At 39.1% G+C, this 26529-nt stretch overlaps 1 protein-coding gene across 2 annotated transcripts in view; it reads right to left on the minus strand.

Moving 5' to 3' along the window:
• The window catches only part of ARHGEF16 (Rho guanine nucleotide exchange factor 16), a 1345157-nt gene that overhangs the window by 220056 nt on the left and 1098572 nt on the right, over positions 1-26529 (minus strand). The window lies entirely within an intron of this gene.

Genomic DNA, 26529 nt, shown 5'->3' on the forward strand with positions numbered 1-26529 from the left:
TGAAAATTTTTATTCCTATTTCATTGTAAATTATGTATTCAAATTAAGTTGATTATATATTGTTATATGAATTGTAGTTATATATTTGCAAATTAAGTGTTTTTGGTGAATTTTGCACTACTTCCTGTTTTTTTATCAATTTCCTGTAATTAAGATGAATTAAGACTATTTAAGAATGCAATCAATTTGATGTTCATTTTGAATCTGATGAAGGCGAGTTAAGCTGGAAGAAAGCTCTTATTCGTTTTTAATAAAGCTGTTTGGAGTCTTTATGTTCTTGGATCCTTGATTGATAGCCAGTTATTAAGGAATGTTGGTGTAACGCTGTACAAGTCCAAACCAACACTTGCTAAAACAAAAATGTATTTAAATTCCACCAAAATAAAGCATAGTTTAATTATTTCATCCATTTCCTTGGGATTTCCTCAGAACTAACAAATAATTATATCATTTCCTTTTATACTTAAAATTCAAACCCTTTGTTAAGTAAACTGAATAAATGAACAAACAGATAATTAGTAATTAGGTAAAACATATTATAACGTTAGTATCAGGATCTCCAAAAAAACATCAGTTAAAACAAAATATAAAGTATAAAATACGTCACTGAAGAAATAAAACACATCACTATAAAAGTGAAAAATAATAAATAATTGTAAATTCCTGTGACCATCTTTTTAATAAAATTATAATTTGGTGCCTTAAGATTTAACACAGGCAAAATTAATATAAATTCATTGAGCTCTGGTGGGAAACGAGCATTTATTCTTAGCTACTATAACTCATAATGTTCCAATATTAACTCCCATTCCCCCCTTGGGGTCGGTTAGGTAAAACCCTTTCAATTATGGCAAACAAAGTGATGAAATCCTGGACAAAGTGGATATAAGTTTACACACCCCTGTTAAAAATGCCAGGTGTTTGTGATATAAAAAAATGAGACCACTATAAATCATTTCAAAACTTTTCCCACCTTTAATGTGAACTATAAACTGTACAATTCAATTGAAAAACAAATCTGTTAGGGGAAAAAAATAAAAAACATACAGTACGCTAGTTGCATAACTGTGCACACCATTAAACTAATACTTTGTTGTATGTGCACACCCTTAAACTAATACTTTGTTGAAGTGCCTTTTGATTTAATTACAGCATTCAGTCTTCTTAGTTACACACTTGCCATCAATTAAAGAGACTCTGATTAACCCCAAATACAGTTCAGCTGTTGTAGTAGGATTTTCCTAACATTTACTCAGTTGCCTGCTACAGCAAAAGCAATGGTTTGGAGACAGCTTACAAAGCATCAAAGGGATCTCATTATTGAAAGGTATCAGTCAGGAGAAGGGTACAAAAAATTTCCACAGCATTGGATATACTGTGGAACACAGTGAAGACAGTTATCAAAAAGTGAAGAAAATATTGAACAGTGACATTGCAACATAGTTCTCAACCTTCCATCTCCAAAATGAGGAACACTCGCCTTCATAATTTGGAACAAATGGGCAAAATGTGGAACACATACTAATGGCTTACTAACAACTTCAACTAGGAAGGTCATAGGATGGTTAAAATATGCTGGTTTTACTTATAAAGAAGATCCTTTAATGAATTAATATGATTAATTTCTATTTACCATGGATTTCACTTGAAAAAATTCCTAACACTGAATGTGTGACAGATTCTTTCAATGTGGAACTTCGAGGAACATGAACTTTTTAAGCCCCCAAATGAGGTATGTTGCTCATAATGAGGTAAACTTGAGAGATATGCATTGCAAAGAACTGGACATCCCTCCAAAATTGATGAAAAGACAAGATGAAAACTGGTCAGGGAGGCTGCCAAGAGGCCTACAGCAACACTGAAGGAGCTGCAGGAATTTCTGACAAGTACTGGTTGTGTACTTCATGTGACAACAATCTACCGTATTCTCCATATGTCTGGACTATGGTGTAGGGTTGCAAGATGGAAGCCTTTTCTTACAAAGAAAAACATCCAGGCCCAGCTAAAATTTGCAAAACAATACATCAGGTCTTCCAAAAGCATGTGAGAAAATGTGTTATGATCTGATGAGACCAAGTTTGAACTTTTTGGCCACAATTCAAAAGGTATGTTTGGGGCAAAAACAACACTTTGGATCACCAAAAGAACACCATCCCCATGGCAAAGCATGGTGGTGGCAGTATCATGCTTTGGGGTTGTTTTTCTTCAGCTGGAACTGGGGCTTTAGTCAAGGTGGAGGGAATTATGAACAGTTCCAAACACCAGTCACGTTTGGCCCAAAACCTTCAGGTGTCTGTTAGAAAGCTGAAGATGAAGAGGAATTTCACCTTTCAGCATGACATTGACCCCAAACATACATCCAAATCAACAAAAGAATGGCTTTACCAGAAGAAACAAAGTTTTGGAAGGCCCAGCCAGAGCCCAGACCTAAATCCAACAGAAAATATGTGGGGTGACCTGAAGAGGGCTGTGCACAAGAGATGCCCTCGCAATCTGACAGATTTGGAGCGCTTTTGCAAGGAAGAGTTGGCAAATACTGCCAAGTCAAGATGTGCCATGCTGATAGACTCCTACCAGGAAGACTGAATGCTGGTGTTTCTACAAAGTATTAGTTTAAGGGTGTGCACACTTATGCAACCAGCGTATTGTACGTTTTTATTTTTTATATTTTTTCCTCTAACAGATTTGTTTTTCAATTGAATTGTACAGGTTATAGGTCACATTAAAGGTGGGAAAAGTTTTGAAATGATTTATTGTGGTCTCATTTTTTTATATCACAAAAACTTGGCATTTTAACAGGTGTGTATAAACTTTTTATATCCACTGCATAACTGAATGTTAGTGTTTTCTGTAAATATATCACATACATGTTCATACGGGTCTACTTTGAATGATCAAAATTTCAAAACTTCGAATGTCATATGGCCGGGACCATGCACCACCACGCCCCCTGCTACTAAAATATACCAACTCCGACACTGTACTACAGCGAGGAAAAGGGAATATTCCCATTCCGCGCTGTATGGAGATCTTAGTTTCAGTGTTTGAAGTTTTAAAACTTCGAGCATATGGTTTCGGCCATATGAAATTTGAAATTCTGAAACTTCGATCACTTAAATGGGACAAGTTCATACACCCTCTTCTTGAGGGATCTTTCTGTCTTCCCAACATAAAATAAATGGCATTGGGTACACTTTTTTTCTATACAAACCAAACCATTATTTGAGTAGTATGCCCACTCATTTTTTGAATCTGGGTTTCATAGTCACTGCAGCCTTTTATATTTATTTGTGTGTTTTTTTTTTACTTTTACATATTAATAGAATTAATACTGCGGTGGTGGTGCTGTGGTAGCATTGTCGCCTCATAGCAAGACGTTGTCCCGTTCGATTCTCAGCTAGAGCGTCTTCTGTGTGGAGGCATATGTGAATGGGGCGTGCCTTCGTTGAAGGTTGTGCATCACGGCTGGTAACCCGGTACATAAAAATCCACTACCAATCATTAGCGGACCGGAGTTCCACTGTGGTGACCCCTAACCGGGAAAAGCCGAAAGACACAAACAAACAAACATATTAACTGAATTAAAGCAGTGATCTACAGAGACCTTTTTAAGATGAAGCTGGGCAGCATTATCTGATTAAGTGATTTTTCTCATAGTCGCAGAGTAGGTAAACAGAGGTTGAGGGACTCAAATTTAGAACAGTAATATGAATCTTGTTAACAGCTGATTATCTTAATACTCTGTGCAAAAGGATTGGGCAATATTGGGGTTCGCACAATGGTTAAAGTATTTGCCTTACAGACACACGGTACAGGGTTTGATTCTCACCTTGAAGGAATCTGGCTAGGCTTAAAATGACATACAAGTGCAGCTAGCCTAGTACTTATCTATGGTCCTATGAAATAAATCTGGATTCACACATTCTGAAACATCTGAAGGGATTTTTTTAAAGTGTTTAGCTTGAGCCATTCTAGCATCTCTATTCACACATTCCTCATTGTCTGCCTCAATTTCCTCATCTTCCACTGCACTCATTTAGTAGTTCAACTAAGTGAAATAAGTTACTATTTCTAAGTAAAGTATTAAATCACATCTAACAGTGAGTGGCAAAGCCATGCTCTACAAAAACAGCACTTTTACTGCAGTGGCTACAATGTCATATCCTAAGTAAACATGGCTTTTTTATCCTTCCCAACCACAAGTGTACACATCATTATGGCTTATTCAGATTAAAACAGATATGAAGCTGCTTTTTTTTTTTTTTTTATCATTTTGTTGACCGGGAAAGTCCGACTAGGTTCCAGAGAGCCTGTTTTCAGTGGAGGCCCAGGGAGAAATGCTCCAGATGCATGTCTTTGGAATTGTTGATGATTGTTGACTGTTTGTGACTGTTGATGCAAAGTAATTCCTCTCATGAAGAATTCATAAAATTATACCAAACAGAAAGTCACATATGCTATACCTCTCCTGACTTGCATACTTTTATGGTTTATGTATCCTCCTTTAAACAGCAGTAAGGCCTGAAAGGCAACACAACTGCAAATCTTGGCATACAAAACAAGAATGCTTCCTTTCAAGCATCAAGTAAATCTTTTTTATGCAAGTCACTGTCCAACGTAAGGCCAACTACCTTCACTATACTATACTATACTATACTACACAAAATATGAAGGCTTTTCTAAGCTAACCACTGAACAAAGTCCTAGTTCTTGTAATAACTTTATTCTTGACTGCTTTGGCTCCAACCACCTGTACTGACACAAGACAGCAACTGTGGTCTCTCCAATGTTCAGTGTACACTGTACTGCACACACTGCATATTCTCACCCATAAGTCAACTCAAGAGAAACTTTCATGAAAATGGATACTGACTGATCCAATCCCACTTCTCATGCAACTGCAGTAATAAATCACAGTGCATTTTATATCTACAGAAGACAGTCTATCCTTGCAACAACAAAAAAAAAAAACATTCACAGAATAGAACACTGACATTCTGTTAAAGCAGATCAACAATACTTTCCTCACCAAAGTAGACTGGCTTAGGTGCAAAAAGACTTCTTTTTAGAGAATCTAGCCACAGCGAAATTGTTTCCTAACTTTAGCTCTAGCATCTCCTCTCCCTTCAATCCCCCATCTGCACATCCAACAAATATTCTGGATAGCTTGGGACACTCATGCCACTGTTTATATCATATAAGACTGATTTACTTAACATAATATGCACAGCTCTCTCTTAGGGCATGCAGTTTACTGTGCATAATATATGCAGTTCAATCTCTTAGGACTTGCATTGTTTTAACTATCTAAATAGCCGTTACCTAATACTTAGTGAGACTGAATCACTGTCTCACATGTTTATTTACTGAGGGTGAAAATGTTTCTAAAGAACCCAGCTGGTGACATTCTACAAATTGAATGCTGTGTTATCATAATAGTGTAAACTACTCCATTTCCACAAATTACTCCTACTATTAATCAAGTACTCCTACTATTAATCAAGTCTCTAGGAGTTATGGCAAAAGGAATACTTTTGCTAAAGTGTGCAGGCTAAAGAAACATGTGCATAGTTAGAATGTATGTATGTATTACAATAGATTCATGAAAATGAGCTAGTTGAGGGTATAAATTTTGTCAAAAATATGAATATTGTTCATAATTGGAAAAATCAATAAAAATATGCATATTTTTAATTATGTGCAAGGCAAAAGTACAGAAAAGCCATGAGCAGTAAATGACCTGCAAATCTGGAAATGAAAACAAACAGTGAAATGGAGCATTTGCAACAGGCACTAGAAACTAGCTAGTACTAGTGTACTAGCTTTTGATAACATTTAATCGAAAAGCAAAGCATTTATTGTGTTTTCTGTTCTGTCTGTGAAAAAAATTTGAAAAAAAAAACAAAAAAATATTCTTGTTCTCCTAACTTTCCTTTGTTCCAGTGATCAGATTCTGCTGATCCCTTTGTTTGGTCAGGGGAAGTTTCTTTACTCACCAGTGGGAGTGGGAGTACTGAGCTGCCTGTTTGTCCTCAGAGGAGTGGTTTAAGACAGTAACTTGTAATTCATTGGCCATTTTGGGTCATTTCCTGCCTTTTCCAGCCCCCTGCTAGAAAGCACGCTTTGGCTTTCTTTTTGTAGAGAACTCAGCACAGCTCCTCGTGGTATCCAGCAGAGTTCCTAGAGCAGCAGAGACCAGAAAAGCAACTTTCAGATTTTAAGTATTTTTTCTTGCATTTTTCGACCATTTGTGTCTTTCGACAACTGTTTCTGTCTATTTTATAGTGGTATTACCTGTTTTTCCTGCTTTTATAAGCTTTAATTGTTGGTTGCACTTCTCAGTTTAAGTTTGCTTAAAAGTTAAACTACAGGCTAATACACTCAAGTGTACTAGCTTTTGATAGCATTTAATAGAAAAGCAAAGCATTTATTGTGTTTTCTGTTCTGTCTGTGAAAAAAATTTGAAGAAAAACAAAAAAAATTCTTGTTCTCCTAACTTTCCTGGTAGTTTGTTCCAGTGATCAGATTTTGCTGATCCCTGGGCTTTGTCTTGGTTCCTGTACTTCTCCATTTTCTTTGTTTGGTAAGGGGGAAGTTTCTTTACTCACCAGTGGGAGTGGGGAGTACTGAGCTGCCTGTTTGTCCTCAGAGGAGTGGTTTAAGACAGTAACTTGTAATTCATTGGCCATTTTGGGTCATTTCCTGCCTTTCCAGCCCCTGCTATAAAGCACTTAAGCTTTAGCATTTAAAGGAGTTGCCACAGGAGCACACAAGAGCAGCGGTTAATTAAGGTTAAACTATTCAGGCTACCTAAAGTCCACTCTTCATTTTTCCCTTAGAACAGCTCTTCTTGAACTCTACTTCTAATCTAACCAGCCTATTCTCCATCTGAAAAGTTCAGCTCTACTTGATTCCTAAGTAGACTATTCTCTATCTGGAAAGCTTAGCACTTGCCCCTAAAGTACTTTTTACTCTGATATAGCACTTTTTATTATACATAGTACCCCACCAGCCTAAAACCCCTTTTTCGATCACCCACATCCCCCGAAGTCTTTTCAAACTCAATTACATAAAGTTTTTGTCTTTTCCTTCTAGCATGTCGAGGGGTCAGTTTCTAGCGTCCTCTCCTGCTCAGCTGGTGAATCTGAGAATATTGAGGCAATGTTACAATTGCCTCATGTACACAGACAACCCTCTCCTTCTCCCACAAAACACAAATACATGCGAGAGATGCAACTATATAGCCAAACCGGAGGCTGAGCTCTCTCAACATAGGACTGGCAAGACCAGACAGGAGGAGAAGGTAACCACACACACCACAAACCCAGTCTCACATAGTACTATCACAACTTCAAATCATACACATAAACACAAAAAGACGTACTCGGAGGCTCTGACCAAAATCTACCAAAACAGCAGAGGCCACCAAAGCAGACACCCAAACAACTGCCACCTCAGGACACAACACATGCAACACATAGACCACAAAGTCAGTGTGCCAAACAGTCACAGCCCTTAAGGCCAAATACAATGCCAGACACACTAGGTGACTCCATAGTCAGACACACTGACATCCCACTCACCAGATTGAGTAAGGAGAAGGTCACAGTAAGCTGCCTGTCGGGCACTAGAATCCGCCACATAACTAAGCACTCAGGTCACTCAACAGCAAGTACAAGTATGACTCAGTCATTGTCCATGCTGGTGTGAATGACCTGAGACGCACCTCCCTGGACTACATGAAAAGAGACATAGAGGAGCTCTCTGATTATGTAGCCCAGGCAGGTATGACCCTGACCTTGAGCAGTATCTTACCTTCACCAAGAATGATGCCACAATACAGAGACAAGATGATCAGCTTTAATAATTGGCTTAATCTCTGGTGTCATTCAAAGGGGATCCAATGTCTGTCTGCCTGGGATGACATGCTGGACAAGCCACGCTGCTCGCTATGGACGCTTGCACCTGTCACCCTAGGCTTCGGATATTGGCAAAGGCTCTTGCCACCCCATAGTGCCTTTTTAGGCAAGGCTCAAATTCTAAACCTACCACCCTAGAACACAAAAAGAAAAAAACTAAGGGTAATGCTGCTCAATGCCAGAAGTCTCAACCTCAAGATGTAATGACCAAGCCCTTCTCAGTATGGAGAACATTGATGTCTGTGCTGTGACTGAAACCTGGTTCAAGGCTCCTGAGAGCACCCCGGCACTATCAGGTTTTACCTCATATCATGCTTTCTGGCTCCAAAATCCGGACCACACCAAGAAAGGGGGGGGGGGGTATCCATATTCATCAAGGATACCCACACCTCCAGGTTGGTGGCAACGCACGAGGCATCGGAGACCATCCAGGTGCAATTAACCATAGGCAAGACTGCTCTGCAATTTGTAGCATGTTACAGGCCACCGTCTCAAACTCAGAAACCTCACACAGCTTTCCTGAAAACACTGGAGGGGATAAATGTATCTCCAAACACCATCATATTAGGTGATTTCAACTATCCGAATATAGACTGGGATCATTACTCAAGCCCCAACACTCTAGCCCCAAAGGTTCCTAGAGATCATAAACTCTAATGCCATGGAACAACTAGTCACCATCCCCACAAGAGTAGAAAACATACTAGATCTCATCATCACGAACATGGGGACACAATGTTCAACACCGGAAGTATACCCCTCATTGGTGAGATCAGATCATAAACTAATCTCACTGGAAGTCCACATCCTGCCCCCACCCCAGATAAAAAAGACCACAGTGAAGAACTTCTCAAAAGCCAACTTCACACTTCTTAAGACTGGTGTGGTTTCTTTCAAGGCCCCCGAGCCAGCGGAAACCATTACTCAAGCCGCTGAATCACTTACAAATGCCTTCTACCAGCACCGCCAGGACTGCATGGATCAGGCAATCCCAAACAAAACAAAGACTCTTTGCACCAAAGGCAAGCGCCCAGTCTGGTGGACCCCAGCCATAAACAAGCTCTACAATAAAAGGAGAAAGCTACTACAAGATAGAGCAAAATCCTTAAAAGGGAAGACACCCTGATCATTATAAGTAAAAACTACGATCACTCATAAAATCATCCAAGGCAAATTTTGAGAGAAAAGTCAAGGACTCAAAAGACAATCATAAGGCCTTTTTTAGCTATGTTAGGAACCTGGGAGGAAACTCCCAGATATGCTCAGAATTAGTTCAAAATGATGTAAAATCACTGAACCAACAGCCATTGCCAACATACTGGCTGACAGGTTCAGTGCAAATTTCCCTCCCCAAAAGGAGAGATATCTATATCAGCGGATTGTAGCCCCCAAACATCTCAAATGCTCAGGTGAAAACTGCTCTCCAAGGTGAAAAACACAGCATCTATGGGACCAGATGGTGTCCCCGGTTGTGTGCTCCACGAACTCAATGAGGAATTAAACCCGCAGTTAGGGCAGCTGTTTAATCTTAGCCTCACCTCAGGATACTGCACCAAGGAGTGGTGTACGGCAATTGTGGTCCCACTTCACAAAGGCGGTGCCTCCACTGACCCTGGAAATTACCGCCCATCAGCTTAACAAGCCTGGTCTGCAAAGCTATGGAGAGGATCATAATGGAACTCATAAATAAAGACATAGGGACTTACAGACATTGGATCCAACCCAGTTTGGCTTTGTCAAGGGCAGATCATGCCTTTTAAACTTGGTTGACTTTTTCAAACAGTCACCAAGGCTATTGATGAGGGCAAGGCAGTCCACACAGCCTACCTTGACCTTGCAAAAGCTTTTGACACAATACCCCACCTGGTATCATTAAAAACTCACCAGCTTAAATGTAAACCCATACATCACAAGATGGGTTGCAAACTGGCTAAGTGACAGAACCCACAGGGTCAGAGTTGCTGGCATGTCAGACTCCAAGCCGGTCACAAGTGGTGTCCCACAGGGCTCAGTTCTGGGCCCCTCTTGTTCGGCATCTACTTTTCAGAAGTACAGGCAAACACAGGAGGATTATGGCTGACAAAGTTTGCAGATGACTGCAAGCTCATAGTTGAAAACACATCAGACACAGATATCCTTCAGAAGGGTCTCATAGAAACGGATAACTGGTGCCAGAGCCATGGCCTAAAGTTAAACGCCAAAATGCATAGTCATAAAACAAGGTTACCTAGCTACCATATGGGTGGCAATCCACTAAGCACAGAAGAGGTTATCAGGGATCTGGGGACCCAGCCTTCGCTTGACACTCACGTTGCCAGAGTAGTTAGGAAGACCTTCTACATTGCCCACCTGATCATGAAGGGATTCACATCTAGATCAAGGGAGGTCATTGCTCCCCTGTACTCATCACTCATCAGACCAAAGATAGAGTACAATGCTCCATTCGGAATGTATCGGACCCGACACCTGCAGCAATTGTAAAGGCCCCAAAAGGTCCTCACCAAAAGGATAAAGGGTCTCAAAAATATGTCTTATGCTGCCCGACTGAAGGAACTCCAGCTCTATTCAGTCGCATACCGTCTGCTCAGAGGTGACCTGTGCCTGACATACAAGGCCATGTCCAACCCGGATTTAATGAACATGCTCTACCTCAAAAAATCCAAATCCATCAGAACTACAAGAGCAAGAGACTTAAACCTTAACACGGTTATAAATAGGACATGCTGGAGGGACAGATTCATCACCCAGAGACTCCCTATGCTGTGGAACAAAATCCCAGTACATGTGAGGCAGAGCACCTCGCTGTCTTTGTTCAAGAGAAATCTTGACCAATGGATGGGAGATCGGATCACCTCAGTGTCACTGCTGGACAGAGGCACGGCAAAATAATGGGCATAGTATCCTTCAAACTTAAGGGGTGGTGAAAGCCACAAAAACTTTGGGCTAGGCTTATAAATGCCCTAGGGCAGATAGCCTAGTATGAACCTATGAACCTAAAAGTGTAATGCAACATCTGTTCAAACATTTGATCAGCAAAAAGAGTAAATTGAAGTTGTTAATTTATAAACTGCTTCCATATTCTGAGCACCAAGTAAAACAAAAGGAAAAAATGCTTATATGTGATTATAATCATTTGAACTGATGTTATGCATGCACCAACTTATTGATCCCTGAGGGTCTTGAACACTATAAGCTCCACACCGGAACGTAAAAAATAGGATAACTTTTTATTAAACAGGTTATGCACTTTTGTCCCTTTAAATAAAGTTGGGATTTCTTCAGAACAAGATAAAAGAGCCACACCAGATATTTTATATACAGAATTGACACCTTAAATTAAATTCAATTAACTTAAAATAAACCTATAAACCCACATTAAATGGGCATGAGCTTATACTAACATTACATTACACCACGTCTCAACCATTTTCAACTAAAAAACAAGACATATAATTGTTTTACATTGAAAAAGACTGTTGGTTGTTGAAACATACTAGAACTATTAAAAGTCTAACGCTCACTTTTTCAATATAGGTAAAAGTGAAAAACTTTCATTCAAATTTGGGACAACAGTTGCGTTCAACTTAATAATCCATTATAGTTCTCTTAATTCTACTTGTGATTCTCACCACCCTCCCCTTAGACCCTGTGGCACTACTTCCAGGATCCCAGGATGTGTTTATATACAGCATTGTTCAAATTACCCTTTGAAATTGCATACATATGCCCATAAATTCTAGATCTCAATCTTCTTTCTGTTTCCCCCACATAGAAGTTTGTACAAACTTGACATACAGAAATATAAATCACACCTCTAGTGTTGCAATTCTCTTTTTAACCATACGTTGTGTGTGTTCCCTTTTAGATTTATAACATCCACATCTAAAATATAGGGACATTGCTTACAGCTCCCACACTTGGTTGTGCCTTTGATAATCATGGTGGGTGTACATGTACATGTTCAAACAATTATTTAAGATTTCTCCAAGTTTTGTATACAAACCCTGGTCCCTGACCTAAAAGTTCCAATATCTCTGAATTACCCTTAAAAATAATCCAATTTTTGGTTAAAATACCTCTAATTTCTTTTTCCCCCAAACCATAGGGAATAACCATACCCAAATTAAATTTAGGACATCTAACCATAGTGGTCCTGGGGTAATCAATCGTGTTGTCACTTCCTAGTAGTGGTTTGTACTTCTTACCCCACCCTAATAATATCTCCTTAGTAATGTAAGTTAATAATTTTGTGGGGTAACCTCTGTCTTTAAACATCTCAGTAATAGTTACTATTTCCATATTAAAATTATCTCTCTGAACACATCTTGGCTGCCCTTACTAATTGTCCTTTGAAAATATTTCTCAGTGTGTCCAGGATGGTGTCTGTGAAAATCCAAATAACTGTTAGAAAAGGTCTCTTTTCTAAAGACCTTAGAAGCAAAAGACCCCTTAGCTCTATCCTTATAAAGGGTCACATCCAAATAGTTTATAGAATTATCCGAAAAAGTGGAAGTAAATTTAAAATAAGTACAAACTTTATTCAAATATTTAATACAAATATTCAAATAGTTGCTACTTGGGAAACTTCTTTCCATAAGGATAAAATATCATTCAAAAAGTGGAAATACGAGTACCAGGATTGACTATAATAAGTACCAAATATGTACTTAGATTCCCAAGCGTATAAAACATGGTTGGCATAAATAGGTACGCAACGAGCACCCATTGCCACTCCTTGTATTTGTTTGAAATATTCCCCCTCAAAAGTGAAAACATTATTTGACAGAATGTATTCCATGGTAACCACAATAAAGTTAACCATGGTGTCATTAAATAAAGAAAGCTCTCTAATGGCATCATAAAACAATTCCAATCCTTCCTAAGGGATGGATGTGAAAAGATCAACCACGTCTATGGTTGAAAAACAATTCTTCTTGTACCAACTCCCTTTGATTTTTGTAAGGAAGTCCCATGAATCTTTTAACAAATAATAATTGGCTTTAACGAGTCCTTAAGAAGCATGTCAACAAAAACACTTAGGGGGTATGTTGAACTAATTTTAAATGGTGGATATTGTACATATCTATGGACTTCTGGAATACCAAAAGCCATGGGTAACAAAGGATGGTCAGTTCTTAAAAAATTAAACTCCTCCTCAGAAATGACACCTTGAAATAAGGAGTCTTCCAAAAATTGTTGAATTTTCTTATGCACCAAAAATGCTTCATACCTAGAAGACACCTGATATTTAGTAGTGTCAGAAAATTAAGTAAAAACTGATTGACAATCCATTTTATAAAAAACAATTCTCCCCACTTTTGTCAGGTTTCATAATTCTTAGGGACTCATTCTGTCTCAAGTCACTCACTTATTAGTTTGTATTCATCCCTTGTGAGGTTGTGTCTTCTGTTTTTCATATTTAAACCATTACCAAATATTGAATGAATCTCAGTCTCATATGCTTTTTCAAAAAGGTTGGGAGGGTGGCCTAATGGTTAAGGTGTTTGCCTTACAAACACAATGTGCAGTGTTTGAGTCTCACAAGGGATAACTGGCTCGGCTTAAAATGGCTCGCAAGGGCAGTTAGCCTAGTACTGATCTATGAACCTATGAAAAGCTTGTATAACAGGGTGTAGCAGGGACTGAACCAACTACTTTTCTTAATCATAGAGTTATTCCCACTATCTATATTATAATCTGTTTGCTCTTTAAACATTATTTGAAAGTTCAGTTTCTGTGTAAATAATTTCAGTTCTGTTATCACATCCACTGACCCCACCTTAAAAGAAGGTACAAATTTAAATCCCTTTTTAAAAAGGGTAAAAAAAGGTCTCATTGATGTCAATACTAGTATAATTAAACACATTAAATCCTTGATAGGAATTTAAAATACATTCACTGGTGCAGACTATTTTGTCAATCATATTAATGTTCAATTGAATTCCCTGTGTTAATTCCACCATGGACGCCCTCTGCCCCTAACCCTCAACCCCTTTGGGGACTGAGCCTGTGGTTAAAAAAACAAACAAAAAAAAACACTTTGTTTATTCCTATTCTCAATACACTCAGATCTCCTGAGTGGGGGGTAATGGGTTTCATAACCTTGGTCCACTATTTCGTATCCTTGTTGTACTTCACTATAAGAATCATTCCATTCTTCAGACTCTTCCCCTTTAACTCTATGTGAAATATCCCCAGGAGGATCAAAGGTCTTAGAAAACAAAAAGACTTAGGAACAGGATAAACTTTTTTTTTCAAGCAGTCTGTTTCATCTCTATTTCGTTTTTTCTTTTTCACTCCAAATTAAACTTAACATTCTTCTCAACTCTGTCAAAGATGTTGTCATACCTCTTTACAGTACCTTCAAATAATAAGTCATTTAAATTCATCTAATAATTTATTAATACATAGACAGTTGGTCTTAACAATAAATTCCATTAATTCAGATCCAAAACGATCGAACATTGAAAATAATACGTCCATATTACAGTCACTGGCCTGAATACCATTCGGAAATTTGTAGTCTCAAACCCTTAGGTACGTGCTTATTCTTTAACCTTTCACCCAAATACAGATTGCCCCACTGTAAATTACGTACCTTGAAAAGGTAAGATTCAAACTCTTTCATTTTGGTATTTAAAGTCTTAGGAGGCTGCTGCGTTGTTGTGAAAGGAAACCTCTTTCCGAATCCATTCTCTGAAACTAAGTTCATTTGAATCCCTTTGGTTATAGTTCGTGTTTTTGAAACAAGGCTGTTGGGCCGTTATCTGGTCTTCAGTCATATTTTCCATGAAATTGCCTTGATTGGCCAGTCTGACATTAAGAACACTGCAATCCTTCCTCTGTACTACCTCGGAGGATTGTGGGAGTTGTAGTTGTTCAACTTTGTTTTATAAATTCACTACTTGCTGGGAAAGCAGGGCGATTAATTGTATTAAATCCTCTTCACTCCTAGGAATGTCACCAGTGGAATGGTCATCAGATCCAACTGAAATTTCTTGTTGACCTGACAAATTTCCTTTGTTCCTTTCCATATTTGGAGATAAGCAGTTCTCTAGCTTTGAAGAAGACGAGTCAGGATTCCCCGTTCTAGCATCTACCATATTCAACACCCATACCAAATGGAAAAAAAACTAAGCACCAAAAACACATTTGAACAGCACCGAAATACTGTGACCAAGAAAATAAAATAAATCAGTCCCTGAGGGTCTTGAACACTATAAGCTCCACACCAGAACGCAAAAAATAGGATACATTTTTATTAAACAGGTTATGCACTTTCGTCCCTTAAAATAAAGTTAGGGTTCTTCAAAACAAAATAAAAGATCCACACCAGATATTTTATATACAGAATAATTACCACCTTAAATTAAGTTCAATTAACTTAAAAACATTTTTGAAGCATTCTTAAAATGCTAGAAGCCAAAGATAAAATAGGTGCCAAAGTACAGATGCAAGCTTTCATGACACTTCTTGAAATGATAAGGTATCTCTCTAAGTTTATTCTGAACCAGTGGGAAGTGAGTTTGCCATTAAGGAAATTGCTCACAAAGAATAGGTTCATAGGTAGGAACTAGGCTAGCGGCCCTGGGGCCTATATAAGCAGAGCCAAAAAAGTTTCCTGGCTTTCACCACCCAAGAAAGTTATATTCCTGTGCCCCTGTCTAGCAGAGCCACAGAAGTGATCTCCGGGGTGAATTTCCTATTTCCCATCCAATTGTCGAGATTTTTCTTAAAGAGGGCTAATGAGAAGCTTTGCTTGACAAGACTGGGTAGTCTGTTCAGGGCATGGGAAGTCTCTGGGACAGAAATCTATCCCTCCAGCATGTTCTGTTTATTGTGGTGGTAAGGTTTAGGTCCCTGGAGTGTGTGGCTCGGAGGAATTGGGGTTTCTTTAAGTGTAGCATGTCCAACAGATCTGAGTTTGACATGGCTTTGTAAGTTAGGTAGAGGTCACCTCTGAGTAGGTGATAAGCGACGGAGAAGAGCTGGAGTTTTTTGACACAGTCTGTGTATGTGGCCTTTCTAGTTGTTGTAGATGTCTTGCGAGGTACATGCCAAATGGGACATTGTACTCTATAATGGGTCTGATGAGGGATGAGTAGAGAGGAACCATGACCTCTTTTTCTGGAGATGAACCCCTTTGTGATGAGTTGTGCCACGTTGAAGGATTTCCTGACTACAGTGGCAATGTGATTAACAAAGGAGAGACTACTGTCTAAGTGTGTCCCAAGGTCTCATCACACTTTTGGTGTTTAGTAGGCTACCTCCTATGCGGTAGTTCATGGGTAGAGTGTTTTACCCAAAGGGGATAGCAATGCAATTTTTGGCATTGAGCTTGAGGCCATGATTTTGACACCAGGCATCAGTCTCACTGAGGCCCCTTTGTAAAATGTCCACATCATTAGGCGATTCTATTATGGCACCTACTTTGCAGTTGTCTGTGAACTTCATTAGCCAAAGACCTGCTGTATTAGCCTGGACTTCTGAGAAGTAGATGCCAAACAGGAGAGGACCCAGGACTGAGCCCTATGGTGTGAAGAGCAGAGGCGAAGGGACTTGGTATATACTTACACATCAAGTAAATGAACGGACATTTTTAAGTATTTTTGTGTGAATGAATCAGAAACACTACAAGGGAATGCTGGTACTGGAGCAGTAATTTTACAGGAAAGTAAATCAGGTGCTTATGGGTCAACAGCCTTTATGTAATGTTAGAGAAGAAATGCACAGACAGAAAAAGAATTGCTTGCCATAGTATTCCAAGAATACATTTACTGGAAGGTGCACTGGTGAAATAGACTGTAAATCACTGCATAGTACATTCAATATCTTCGTAAAAACTACAAGCATGTTGCCAAGGTTACAAAAGTATGAATGACTTCTCAAGTGTGAAGTAAAAATTTGGCAAGAAAATGCATACATTAGATAAGCTGAGTTATTTGTATATACTAGAGTAACCGCATGATTTACTTGTGGAAGAGCAGTGAGTGAAATGGGACAAAAAAAAAGATGAACATCTTCTAGAAGAGTACTCAATGTGATGTGGAGTTAAGAATGCTTCAGTACGTAACAATGAAAGGCTGACCAGAACAGAAGTCTGCTATTAAGAAAGAATTAAGACCATATGCTTTTCATTTCAAGAGGAAATCAGCTTTACCAGTTCTAATGTTCAGAGCACAAAGTAACAGCAGAGCAAAGAAACACGGACAAGAATACATTAGCCACATTTGAGAATTAATTACACATAGTATGTGATGTGTTACAGTGGCCAGCCATCTCAATAAAAACTAAGCAAAGTACAAAACAACTGTGTGCAATGGATATTAACAATAATTTGAGAAAAATGATTTCTTACACATTACTAGAAGAATATGGAGTAATGACAGAAAAGACTTGTAAAAACTCAGTGAATGTGCATACCAAATACGTATGGACTAGTTTCCAGAGGTAGTGAAGTTACAGAATGTAATATGTTGGTGTTATCAAGATAGTTAAAATGGTGTTTTTAATGCACAAAACACCTGCTGTGGTCGCCCCCTGACAGTGTCTCACAATATACAGGTATGATGCTCAAGGGAATTTCATAGCAATTGATTTGCAGCATGTGAACTCTTGTCAGAAATATTTACAGTCCAAGAATCAGGTCATGGAGAAAGTTTGGGGTTTAACAGTGACTGCTGCACAGAGCCATATCTACATTTATTTGGAATACATAAATACTACCTGTAATGTGAGTACCTGGAGAGACAAAGAGTATATCACTTCCCTTTACTTCCTTAATTCAGCCAGAAGGCAAGAGAGACTGTAAGTTATCCAACCTAGACAAAATCCAATAAAACAGCAAGATACCAGTCTTCTTTGAAATAGGAAAAGATTAAGAGTGTAGCAAAGCTCCACAAAAAAGAGTCCAATAGCAGTGGCCATTGAAAAGAGTGAGCAGCTGAGGTTTACTGTTGTTTGCAATAAAGACAGAAAGGTGGTAAGCAGAAACCTAAGACATTTCCTCAATGACTATGTCCCTAAGAGCCTATGGTAAGTACAGGTACTGTACTCAAGAAATCTCCGCAAAGGAAGTGTTGCCAAGAAGTGTCTACACACTTATCCAACAGAATGTCAAAACAGGCATTTCCAAAAGTAGTAATGAATCTAGAATGTCCAGAGACTGCCTGTGGGGGACATTCTTAATCACAACATATCAGCAGTAGAAGTGTACACCATGGTCTCTCCCAAATATCTGAAACATGGTAGAGTACTGAGACAGCCAGCAAAGAAACTCAAACAGCTATGAGGATTGATTTTTTTTTTTTGTTTTGTTTTGATAAAAATGTTGCTAAGCATTGTACTAATAAAGTGCTTGGCTCTGAACATGAAACAGTGACGTAATGTACAAATATAGGGCAAGTGCTGTGGGATAAAGTGCTGACTATAGCCCGGGTAACCCAAGCTCAGGTATCCGAGGCACTGACAGGATATCATCAAGAAGGGTGTACATTTAGGCATGCTTCACAGTTGATCCCTAGTGGAGGAGGGGCACATGTAAGAGGGCATTGTCCTAAAGGGAAAACAGCATGGAACATAGGCTGATTAGCCAAGGAGTTTTAAATGATACTCGTGCAGGCTCCCATTGCACTTCTGTTACCTGACTTTCTACGGATGCACACACAGGAGTGAAGTTAGGGCATAAAGCAATAAATACTCCAGCAGCAATATAATGCTCAGTCTGATATAACTACAAACACATATGTACACAGATATAGCTATAGACAGATAATACAATATAGTGCATCAATTTCATCTCTGGCCTTGAGCATGAACTGAAGTTAACCTGTATGAGACAGAAGTGCTTAATAGACCCAAACAAAGAGGAGTAGTCCTGGAGCAGTCGATGGTCAGGTGTGACGTGCCAACAAAGAATACAAATATAATTTTGAAATATCATTGCACTCTGGAAAAAAAAACAGTTTGCATTTGAAACAAAATGATCTTTGCCTTGAAATGCTAAAATATAAGATAGAAACGACAAATCAATGAAATATGCAAATTAATAATGTATGTACATAATCCATGTATTAAATAATGCACTACCTCATTAAAAAATGGAAATCTTATTTAAATTAAAGAAGGATGTTACATATCATGTGTAGGTTTAAGAAACTGCTACCTTAGTTGTGTGTACCCTGTGGTCTAATTTCCTGTACAATGATATAATACAAAAATATCAGAAGTTAAAGATGGTTGCATGCAACTGGTCTCGTGTTCATTCTTTCAGTTACTGTGATATACTATTGCTACAATTCAGACTTTTTGTCCTCAACTACTCCTACCATGTACTCTCAGGTCACCGTCATTACTTGTCTGGGTTTCCCACAGTATGTACAACTGCTGCTCAGGCTATCTGAGCCAACATACCAGGGAACGCTCAGGACTGGACCCTGAGACTCAGCGTTTTTAGGTAAGTCTCTCTGTCTCAGAATATGTGTCCACAATCTCAGTTCTTGTAGCCAAAAATAAAAGTGACATATTTTAACTGACTTTTCACAGTAAACTTCAGTTTGTTATTTATTACAATTACTGGCAGGTATCAGAACCTCTAAGTTAGTGCCTTGAATATGTATAAACCAAAAGGAAATGCCCTATTTTTTTGTTGCATGCATGCCTGACCCTGGTGCCATCTTCCAAAGCAAATCTTCTTTACAACCCTACCCACCAAACATGGCCTATAAAGGATAATCTTAGGGGCAGGTCATTCAAAATGTTTTCAAATCTGCAGCTTAGCACACCTTGCAACCACAAGCCTCTGGAACTTAGAATCTCAGTTCTGATGACGCATCTATAAATTCAACCACTGACTTTTGCCCCTTGCAATTATAAACATTTGTGTGTTCAAACATAGTGCTTCGCTGGTTCAGTGGTGAACGGGGATGACACCCTGACTATGACCCAGAAGACCCAATTCTGATTAGTGGCTTGAGTACTAGAACAGCCAGGTCATAGAGGTTGGCTATGAGTGCCAACTACTCAATTGCTCATATGAAGTGTGGGAGGGTGGTGTCTCTGGCTCACCACCTAGAGGGAATACTGTCTTACACTCATGGAACACAGACCGAGTGAGCACCTGCTGGTCTCATAAGTATACTGACTGGGGAAGTTAGCATGCAGAGATGTGCTTTCTGCAGCAGGCAACACTTAATGGAGTTTGGAGGCAATACCACAGAGAGGGGGAAGCTTTAAGGTGGAGGGCAGAATGATCCTGTAAACCAGGGGTCATTAGTTCAAATCACATCAAGACCTCTGCGTCTGCTTTATGGGTTGGCCTAATGGTTAAGTTGTTTACCTTACAGACACAAGGAACAGGGTTTGATTCTCACCTTTGGGAAGCACAGCTAGACCCAAAAGGGCCCTCTGAGGTAGTTAGCTTATTAATCACCTATAAAAACTGTCCTGTTCCCTACATCTGCTCTCACAATGGAGGAAGAAAAGGGTTCATTAGTCACCCCATGAAGAAATTAATGGGTCAGAGAACTTCTCTTGAACCTGGCATGTTTGGCTCCCATCCACAACAGACAAAGTGGCTAATACCTGGTGTTGTGAACAAAACTAGTATACAAGTCCAGTAATCAAATCCGTATTTGAGTTCATACATTTTGGAAGGAAACCAGTCTAGGTAGAGCTTAGCCATGCAACTCAGACATTTTTGTGGGTGAATTTGCCACGCAGCTTAATAAGGGCCATACTGTTTATCCCAGGAGTAAATATGTAGGTACCCATCTAATTGTTAAGGCAAAACAAGAAGATAGACAATGTGTTGCACTGCATGACATTCAAGGCCAGCTTGCTCAAATAGTTGGGTAATATTTAGATGAGCAGCCTATCCCTGAAGAGGTCTTGTTTATGTTGCAGTGAAGGCTGAGGTCTTAGGTGCAATTGTTTTTAGTATTACCAGTATTTCTAAGGTATTCTTTTGTAGTATTTCTAAGGTGGAAGAGGTGGTCTATGACAGGATCTTTCCCAGTCTGGAAGGAGAGACAGAGATCACCACATCAGAGCTGGTATGAGACAGAAAAATGTGAGAGAGTTTTTAGACTGTCTAGGTAGCAAAGGGAATTTAGTGCTTTGATTGTTTTATTTTATTTATAAAATGCTGTGGTATGGCGACTGAAAAGGTGCATTTCAAACAGAGCACTGACTTCCAACACTGGCCTGATGAGGGAAGAATACAGGGGGATTATGACAGTCTTGCATCTGAAGATGGTCATCACTTCCTGACCTTAACATGGTGAGATGATCTGTCCAAATACAGGGCCATCAGCAAGAAGCCACTGTTACTAACTAAGGGATGAATAAGGTGACGGCTCCAGTCATTCTACTAGCTGCAGCACAGCTCTCCCAATTCTGAACATTCTAGAGAGGACAAGAAGCACAATGATGTATGTGACATATAACACTGAATGTCAGAGTGCCTGCATCATGTACTATCAGGTCCTAAATGATGTATGTGACATATAACACTGAATGCCAGAGTGCCTGCATAGTGTACTATCAGGTCCCAAATGATGTATGTGACATATAACACTGAATGCCAGAGTGCCTGCATCGTGTACTATCAGGTCCCAAATGATGTATGTGACATATAACAGTGAATGTCAGTTTGCCTGCATCTTGTACTATCAGGTCCCATCTTGCCATTAGTTGAGAGGTAATGCTGCACGGACATGATTCTATCCCCTCCCAAGACAGGTAAATGGCAGTGGGACTGTTGCTCCATTCCCTCATCGTCATCCTCTGGCAATGTAGACTCCTCCCCAAAACTGGTTTATCACTGACACAGGCAGAAAACAATCTGACTGCAATGTCTGCAAAGACCCCAAACTACTCATGATTATTAGTTCACGACTTGGAATGTTAGCATAACACACAAGGACAAACAGCCTACGACATCCTAGCTAAAAACAGTTGCAGGAAGTTTCTCCTTAATGGCATAAGGCCACAAGAGTGCTGTAAAAATAGACATTTTTTTCAATGTCAACTTTTAGGCCAGGGCCCCACCTGAAAACCAAAATAATACTAGCCTACACTTTTCTAAGGGACACCTGGATGGACATGTGACATATAAACACCTTTTATATATTATTACAACAAAAGTAACATCTCTTTAGATGCCTCAAAAGAAGCTAAATATTTCAGTACATAAGTACAAGCAAAGACTAGAATGTTAGTATTATCACATTAAAAGAAATGTGCAAGGAAGCGAAATAAAAGCAATGGGTAGTACATGCCTACTATTCTGTAGGTCACAAGCTCCATTCAAATATATTTTTTATTTTCAGAATATCTTCACTAACAATAAAGATTCATGTTATAGCTGCTTTATGTTTGCTGCCGTGGTGGTGAAGCAGTTAGCATTGCCGCCTCACAGCAAGAGGTTCTCCGGTTCAATTCTCGGCTGGGGTGCTTTCTGTGCGGAGTCTGCATGTCCTCCCTGTGATCACATAGGTTTCCTCTGGGTGCTCCGTTTCCTCCCACATCCCAAAGACATGCTGTAGGTGGATTGGACACTCTAAATTGGTCCTAGGTGTGAGTGTGTGCCTTCTGTGGAAGGTTAAGCGCCGGGCTGGCAACTCAACACCGTAAAACTCCACTGCCAATCATGAGCGGACAGGTATTCTGCTGTGGTGACCCCTAACCAAGAAAAGCTGAAAGAAGAAGTTAAAGCTGCTTTACGTGTTACAAGTACAACTATATGCTTTAATTTTATACCATGCATAACTATAACTCATAACAATACTCTCATTCAAATGAAATTTCAAGACTATGATACAAGTCATACAGACAGATTAGATATTTTTCCTTCTTTTATAAGCAATTTAAACTTATAACTCTAATGTACTTGCCATATAAGCATGTACAACAATCATTTTGTTGTTCTGCACTATTCATTCTGTTTTCTTCTGCTGTACCATACAACTTGGGCTGACACTACAATTAGTAATTTCTGATCAGTGCTCTACTTTAGTAATCAACCTTAAATAAAATAAAATACATAAATACATCCTACCGTAGTCACCACTGTCTCTCACTTGCTGAACTGGGCTGGCTTGAACTCCCTCACCTCCTTCAGTGGTATCAACTCTCACTCGCCCACAAACTAGTAAACCATCCATTAAATGTCCCATCCCTCCAGAATCTACTCCAACCCTATCACACCACCAGACCACTAAGATCCAGCAGCAAAAATCACTTCCAGATCACTAAGGCAAATAACTCTGCTGGTGAAGCACTATTTTCTTGCGCCATAGCCAAATTATGGAACTCACTCCCACCCACAATTACCTCCATACCATCATGCACCCACTTCATAACTTTACTAAAAGCACAACTAAAAACATGCTGGCTATGCCCTTGTCCACTCTAATATCATCCACCCCATCCAACCACTATCTTTCTTTCCACTCCACTAACTACCTTGATTATAGCAAGCTCAGATGCTCATAAGCCAGTACTTATTATACAGCACAAACTGCTTCTTCTTGTAACATTTGTTAATGTCTAGTATGCACTTCACAGATAAAGATTCTAGTTGTCTACTGATGTACTATGTTCTCCATCTGGAAATATGTTGTAAGTAATTGCTATGTAAATTGTTATTCACTATGTAATCCAATGTATATACTGTCTGTTTATTTTAACTGTGGAGCTTTTCTCCCCGGGCCTCCACTGAAAATGGACCTACGTCCAGTCGGACACTCCCGGACAACAAATTTACATAAATAAAATAAATAAATAAAATAAAATAAATGTAAGATCTCACCCCTAAGTTGACATTAGCAAATAAGATGCAAAATAAATATCTGAAAACATGGTGCCATGTTCTGTATGTATGATAAATCAAAACGGCAGCAACCAGACATCACAACTGCACAGTCAATCAGCAATTTTAAGCTGGTGGCCAGATAAGACCACTGAAGAACAAATTTTGGTTACAGCAATGATGAATTATACTTTTCATCTTCTTCTGGAAGATTTTGCAATGCTTTGGGGAGTCGAGCAAAGCAGTTCTTTGTGTTCTTGTGAATGCCACATATACACAGAGGCACACTGAAAAGTCTGTTCAAGTTACCAAATAATTATTTCATTGTTCAAAAGAAACCACTGTCTTCAAATAAATATGAAACAGAGGTACATTAGAGTTAGTAGCTGCTAGGCACGAATTATCACTGGGATGAAGAAAACTGATTTAATCCTCCAACTTTAACTGTTTATTATTCTTCAGGTGCTGATGCTGTTTTCTCTAAAAGTTAGCAGAATTCTGAGTGAAAGATAGGAAATACCACCTTAGCACAATGGCAGTAGTGCTACTGTTATTGTCTCTCAGTTAAGCCAGTGCAAATAATGCAGGAACATCCGAATTTCTGTATTCCTGCAAAGGGGGAGGAGGGGGTATTCACACTGCCATCTCATTCAGTAAACGGGGAAATGTTAATCAGGCACATAGCTAGTAGATTGTTGCTTTACATCTGTGGTATGCCGATTCTTCAATCCATGGAAGAAAAATTGTTACTGAAAGGTACAAAAACAGACTAGTACATTCTGCCCTCTCCCACTTATTCTGTACCATCATTATTTTTTTCTTATATGATGATTTTTTTTTTGTTAATGAAGGCAGCACCATGTGTTGCTTTCTCTGCCATGGATGGCAGCCAGGGTAGCTGCATCTCCACTTACAGCATAAAGAAATCATGTTGATTTGCCAAAGGTAGTTTCAGCAAAGGTGAAAAAAAATAAGAAACCTTCTCAAAAAAGTACCTTTGGTGAGCATAAGACATTTATTTGCAGGGGCATACCCCCTCCCCTGCACTCCTCACACCCCCAGACTTAGACATATCAACTTTAGGGCTGCACAGCTGTGAAGAAAGAGGCAAACTCCACTATTAGCAGTTAGTCTCTGTGAATAGCAGTCAAACATTTTACATTCACTGAAACTAACTTTGCCAATTTGACATGTTCTCAAGCACAGATACCTACTGATAAAGGTAGGTCAGGTCAGAGTGTATTTCTGCATCACTTCTTTGAGTCTGGTAGTAACTAAACATACTGATCTGAAAAACAATTTAGAAAAAATGAAGATGACCAGTAGTAAACCAATTCATGCTCCCATACATAAAAAATCACATAATAGTGTCAGTGGCCCAACAGGTACCACACACACCTTTGGTGCAGAAGGCTGTAGGTTCTATTCCCACAACAGCTAGATCAATTGCTGATACTGTAATGTAGTATAAGGGGCTGTTGCACTTCAGAGTGTGCCATTTTTCCGATGATATGTTAAAACTGAGGCACCCCTCTGCTGGAATTGGTTGTAGCTCAGGTGGATGTAAAAGATTCCATGGCAACCATCAAAAAAGTAGGGGAAGTTCCCCAATGCTCTGGCCAAATTTCCCCCAGGAGTATAAATACCATCTCGGATCTTCACTGAAAAGAGGCTACTAACCTAGTGGGACTAACCCGGTCCAACAAAGGATAAATAAATAAAATAAATCTTACTTAAGTTCATACTTAGGCCTCTTGCAATGGATGCAGAAGAAGAAAACACAATGTTTCAATGTACAGAAAGACAACCAACTTTAGAGAGGTCTTATCTGTTCTCATCCCTCCCCACCTACAGCTTAATTGCATATTATTTTGTTGGCTGGAAAAAGCACCATCAGCATGAAACAGTATGCAACAGTGTGTGCAAACCCACCAAAATTGCTTATCCGGGTCGCAGCAATTTTCAGCAATCTGTTTTCTTTAATGTTTTCAGTTACTCTGTAATGCAAGGAATGTTCAGGGTTGAGACCTCCGCCACAGTAAACAAGACTCTAGCCCAACTCCTTCCCACTCTGTCCTCTGGGACTGTCATTTAACTTCTGCCAAGAAAAATTAATGGAAAGCAGATAACATCTTACTACTAAGCCCAATGCAACGCAATGACTCAAGCAATGTGTATTTTAAAAAAAAGTTTTAAAACAACAACCCTTCTCAAAATACGCAAAACATGTTCTGCCACTGAAGTAATGCTGCAGAAAGTAGAGGGAGCATTAGCATTTCCAAGTAATTAAGTTACCAGCTGGGGAGGCTATTAACCTGCAAAAAAATGCTGGGGAGTGGCTCGACTGTAAACACAGACTGTGGCACTGTGCTGCTACTTTCTGTTTCAGTTCTGTTACGCTACATCATCTTATGAAGCACAGCAGATTTAATAGCTATGCTGAAATAACTGTGACAATGGTCATCTTGTATAATGATGCTTCAAGGACTTAATATATGACTGATTACAAGGTTACTAAAAGGTTTATGCATAGGGTCCAAATTCTGGAAATATTTCTGCATTGTAAGCATTTTAAAAACAATTATTCTTTATTGGCTGCTTTTTTGATCCTTTATTCTGGTTCCTGCCTTGTGTATTTTTTTAATGCACTGCTAATCAGACAAGATGCTGCAGCACATTTCTATTGCCTGGATATAGGTATTCACTAGTTTATGAGTGAGAAAGCACAGTTGTGTAAAATCTTACCATAACAGTAGATGTCCTCCTCTTCAGTGTTATGGTATTCTTTAAACTAGGGAT

The sequence above is a fragment of the Protopterus annectens genome, chromosome 2.part1, assembly GCF_019279795.1.
Source record: "Protopterus annectens isolate FY-2018-M chromosome 2.part1, PAN1.0, whole genome shotgun sequence".
Taxonomy (NCBI): Eukaryota; Metazoa; Chordata; order Ceratodontiformes; family Protopteridae; genus Protopterus; species Protopterus annectens.